This window comes from Silurus meridionalis, chromosome 18 (assembly GCF_014805685.1).
Source record: "Silurus meridionalis isolate SWU-2019-XX chromosome 18, ASM1480568v1, whole genome shotgun sequence".
Classification (NCBI taxonomy): domain Eukaryota; kingdom Metazoa; phylum Chordata; class Actinopteri; order Siluriformes; family Siluridae; genus Silurus; species Silurus meridionalis.
The window spans coordinates 8,908,197-8,914,196 of NC_060901.1; positions in this window are offsets into that span (position 1 = coordinate 8,908,197).

Sequence of the window (6,000 nt, forward strand, 5' to 3'; positions counted from 1 at the left end):
GCATGAAAGATATAATGAAAATAAAATTTTCTCCCACGCTTGCCAATTTTAATATAATCTACACCAGGTTTTTCTTCCCTTCTCCTTGATAAGGTGCTTGTTGAGCTAGAAAGAATAGTTCATTAAATGTACTGTGTTTCTCCTCCACATGAATCAGCAGTCACATGAGATTGTAAAGATGAATGAGGAGGAATTGAAATGCCTGCATTCTTATGAACCAAATGTGCATTAAAGGCTGGAACTCTCTGGGAACAGTGTCTTGAGGCTTTAGGCGTTGAGCAAATAATGTAATTGCACTGGACATATTTAAGGTCTATTCATATTAATGACTTTGTTCCATCTGTAATAACTCATAGCGGGGGGGGGGACATTTATTATATATTAAATTAAATGAGCTGAGGTCAGGGCTCATCAATGGAACTGAATACGGGGGATTAATTTCTTCATACGCCAGAGGGTTATCAAAATGAGAAGGGGGTTATTTTTTGAAAAAGTGAGAGAGTGAGAAAAAGAAAAAGAGAGAGAGAGAAGGAAAGAAGAGAAAGAGAGGAAGAGGCACGGAGAAGGGGAATGTTAGCATGGGATAATTGATTAATGCCTCAGGGGACCTTTGTAAACAGAAAGTGCATCATTAAGCCCCATTTGTGCCCATTCGTCTTCATTGTCATTCACCGCTGCAGGGTCACTGTCTGTCTGTGTAATTAAGAGATCTTTTAGCCTTAATTTGAATCGAACTAACATAGCATTAGAGTTTGCTAATTTTGCCTAACCTCTACTTTTCGTTTGGACTAAACCCTGCTTAAATTACTCATTCAAGATTTTCCTAATGATAATACTTCAGCACATTTTATTCTATATTCTATATATATTTTTTTATACCTCAGGTCTGATGTATATGTTTCAGTTTGTTTGAAACAGCGAGTGCCCCAATGCCTACATTGGGAAGCATGCCTTGTGAACATTATGTACATGATTGGCATTTTGTATTCACACATCGCTGATGCGGTCAGCCAATGGAATTAGGACACTAGGTGCATGGCTAGCTAAAAAAAGACTGAAGATTTATCTCAGTACCAAAATGGCAGAAAGCATCTTCATGCAGACACATGCACACAACCATACAGACAACCTCATACTTTAACAGTCTATTTGAGATCCATGATTAAAATTTCTGATCAAAATATTGCATTTATCATCTATATGTCAGGGACAGCTCATTGCTTTTAAACAAACAGTGTGGTCATGTAGTATATGATATTAAATGATTAAACGTCTCCTGCAAACAACCACATTAAACTCATTTCTTAATTTCCTTTTATGCCTTTGCCGCCTGCTGTCCATCGAAGAGGCATTTGGTACACAGCTGTTGTGGGTATTCTTTGAAATCATAAAGGATTTTTATGACAAATTGGAAATGAATTGGAAATAGATGGCTGCCAGTGTAATCAAAAATCTCTTTCAAATAAACTTGGCAGTTTATTTGACCAATGCGAAATGCCAGAATGATCATCAATTTCATTATTTGCATTTTATTTCACTTTATCTATATAATGAGATATTTGTATAGTCAGGATTGTTTTGACATGTCCTTGACACGGATCAGCCATTGCAGGCAAGTGTGTGTGTGTTTGTGTTTGATAAAGAGGTTTGTTATATTTGGAAGCACAAACCTAGCTGTGTGAGTGTGTCATGCACTGGTGATAGAACCCTCATTGGAATTCAAAATTATGTTTAAGCTCCTGTATTTCACCAAGTCATGGTCCTACAGAAATTAATAGCATATTGACAGGCTTTGAAATCATGATCCAGGGTGTAAAAATATTAAACAGAAATCCATAGAATTTAATGTTATGCTGCTTTAATTATGCATTTACTGATATAAAAGGAGTTTGTAGGGTAGAGCATGCTCTGTTCTTATCCATATGGGATTCCACTAGTTTTCACCCACCTCTTTGGCTATGGTAAACTGCCCAAAGGGGTTCATAAGTGCATGAATGTGTGTACATGGGGCTCTGTGACCATCCATGGTGTGTCTGGGATACCCATAGGACTACCACAGCCACTAATTAAGACAAATCCAATGATTGTGACATTTGTGCAGGGCCTGAGTCCAGCATAATTTGGTGATTTCCATGGTCATAGGTATGGAAATGGGGAGCCTCATCACTAAAAGCACTAATTTACTGAGAATTTACAAGTGGGAGAAGCTTAAAAAAAATGAATTTAGAAACAACAATGTGTCACTTAATGAATTCAAAAGAAACATTGTTGAATTTTTTTTGCAGTTTATGCATCAATCGTCTGATTGTTGAGACTCTCAAGAGATCACAAATTTTCTTTTTTTTTAGTGTAGGTTACGTCTACACTAATCCGGGTACATTTACAAAACGCTTCGCGTCCACAAATTTTGTATTCAGTCGTCTTCCAAAAGTTGCTGATCCACACTGAAACGTTTGAAAATGCTCACGTCCCCGTACTGCACATGAACCAATTGAAAGACGATTTAACCTGTCATTTCCGTCTGACATTTATTTACTTTCCGACTTTTTGAAATGTCACGGCAATGACTATAGATGCGTCATCGCTTTTCCGGAAGCCTCTCTGTGACACGAACACGGCGTTTTCAAATGTATCCACTTTGCAGAGCATTAAAAGATTTTTGACTGAAAAACGGTGTCTAAGTATAAACGAAATGCCAAAACGGAGAGAAAAACATGCAAACGAAAACATATTAGTGATGACATGGCCTAAGTTGTGCCTATGCATGTGTGCAGGGATTCTATTGGTCATAAAAGCATAACCATGTTATAAAAAATAAAATAGTCAACATCAACTTATGCCATAAAAGATGGGGAAAACAGGAGGAAAACCAAAGTCAGTTTGATAGGAAGATAACGGTGGAAAGATGACAGTGATAAGAAGATATGGTGGAAATGAGAAAAATGTTTAAAATAAGAAATTTTGGTGTTTTATAAACAAGATTGTGTACAGGCTGTTTTTTTTCCATTTTTCATTGAATTACTTGACTTTATTCTTATGCTGGACAACACTAAATGTGTGTGTTTCATTTGTGTCTGTGTCCAAAATTTGACGCACACAAATGAAGAAAATCATTAGGTGTTTGCACAAAAACTTTGTTTTGCACTAATGTCTGCTAAACAATTTAATTCAATGTTTACATGTACAATATTTATTATTATATGGTCAGTGAATTAAAAATCTTCAAATCTTCTGCACTGGTTGGTGCTGCACTGTCACTATGTTTACTCTCCCAAATGCCTTATGTTGTTTTTTTGCAACAAAATTTTGCACACGTGCAATTTATGTTGTGCCCCAGTTAGTTTTGTATAGTTCTGTGTTTTGTTTTACTTTTGTTAGTTTATGTTGTCTAATGTAGTAAATTTGTCCTGGGGAAATATTGTTTCGTGTTACTGTGTACTGTACTGTATATGGTTGGAATGACAATAAAAGCCTACTTAACATAACTTGACTTTGAACTACTTTGCCAATTTGTCACAACACTTTCTACCCAATGTACACCACTATTTGCACTAATTTCAACACATATCATCTTCTGTATTATTCACATACAGAAGATATGTATATATTCAGTTACCATTGTTTTGTGACCGAGGTTCATTTACATCTACATTTAGACCATTTGGCAGACACCTTTTATCCAGAGCGACTTACAGATAGTTCAGATATACAGCTGAACAGTTGAGGGTTAAGAGCCAACATTCATTGTATCCACTAAGCCACCATTTCTAAGGTTCAAAAGTTATATTGTTATATTATTTAGTTAAAAGTGTGTGCTTATTGAATAGATTTTAACTAGTGAGCACCTTTACATTAGATTGGTGTAGCTCTGTCATGCCATTTCTTTTCTGATTTTTGGCCTGGTCTGGGGTGTTCTGTGAGTGTGTGTGAGTGTATGAAAATAAGTTAGTCATGAGTGTGTACAGAATCAGTTCATGACAAATTACACTGTACATGCAGAATAAAACCAAATTACATTTTGCCCTGAAGGAACAAAATATAGAAGAATCCAGAATCCATTAACACACACACACGCACACACACACACACACACACACACACACACTTGTTTTTGCTACATGGTGGGGACTCCTGACTGGGTGGTTACTCGTGGGGACACCGATTTTTAAATACATTAAGGCCACAATTTTAACGTCTCTTTTGGATTTTTGTTTCCCAAAAATCATATTTATTTTCAGAAATACACAAGTTTAGAGAACTCAATTTTTGTCTGTTTTTTCTATTCTGGTGGGGATGTCCTATTTTATCTTACCACCAACTACCTCTAGGTGTCACTATTATAAATTATCTGCAGATGATCCAATTTATATACAATTATAACTGTGTGTAAAATAACGAAGATGAAGATTAATTTCAGACCATAACTAAAGTGTTGTTTAAAAGGGAGAATTTAACTGTTTTTATTTATTTATTTATTTATTTATTTATTTATTTATTTATTTATTTTTATTTTGCTTTTCACTACTAAACTTGGGGGATCTGTTTGACATCAGTTTAATGTCAAAAAGTAAACAAACTATTAGACTTCAAAAGAGAAATACAACTGTTACGTTGGCAATCCCTGGGCTTGAACCTTCAACCTTGTGGGCACCTGCTGAGCAGTAAACTAACACCTTGCCCACTGAACTACCAGTTCCCACTTGTGCAAGCAGTCAATAAGCCTAATGAACCAACATGGCTTCTTTTCCATACTTCAACACCATGTTACTTATATTAAAAGTAGGCCAAACAAGTCTTTCAAAAAAAGACAAAGAAATAAAGCAATCTTTTCAACAGGTCCCTTTAATTAACAAATAGATTTACAGTTTAATGTCACGAAGTAAACAAACTATTAGATTTCAAAAGAGAAATACAAATTTTACCTTGGCGATGTCAGGGTTGGAACCCTAAACCTTGTGGTGACCTGCTGATCGGTAAACCAACACCAAACCCACTGAGCTACCACTTCTGCCTTGTGCAAGCAGTCAATAAGCCTATTGAACCAACATGGCTTCTTTTCCATACTTCAACACCATGTCTTCTTCTTTCAGCTTCTCCCATTAGGGGTCGCCACAGCAGATCATCTGTCTCCATACCCCCTGTCCTCTACATCTGCCTCTTTTAACCCATCTACAATGCCACTGTCTCTAAACCATACAACATCGTAGGTCTCACCACAGTCCTATAAGCTTTTACTCTCACAGATACTCTTCTATCACCACTATGCTCATAGATGGTCACCTCTTCCATCAGCCTGGCTTCCACTACTCTTTCTCATAACTTCATGGTGTGACTGATCAACTTAATTCCCCTGTAGTTACTGCAGGTCTGCACATCTCCCTTGTTCTTAAAGATCGGTACCAGCATACTCCTTCTCCATTCCTTAGGTATCCTCTCACCTTCCAAAATCCTGTTAAACGATCTTGTTAAAAACTCCACTGCCATCTCACCTAAACATCTCCATGCTTCTACCGGTTCTTCCTTAATTGCTCTAATTTGCAGCACATTTTTCCCAGCTCAGTCCCTCTGCCTGGCCAATCGGTACAAATCCTTTTCTCCTTCCTTAGTTTCCAACTTCTCATACAACTCCTCATATGCCTTTTCCTTGGCTTTTGCCACATTCCTCTTTACCTGCTGCCACAGCAATCTGTCGATCCCAATTCTGTTTTGCCAACCTCTTTCTCCTTATGCTTTCCTGCACTTCCTCATTCCACCACCACGTCTATTTATCTTCCTTTCTATTTTTAGATGTCACACCAAGTATCTTTCTAGATGTCTCCCTTATCACTTCTGCAGTAGTTTCCCAATCATCTAGCGCCTCCTCACCACCACCGAGCCCCTGTCTGACCTCTTCCCTGAATCTCACACTACAGTCTTCCTCCTTCAGTTTCCACCATCTTATTCTTCTTTCAGTCTTCACTCTCCTCCTTTTCTTCTTCAATCCCAGGGCCATTCTTCAGA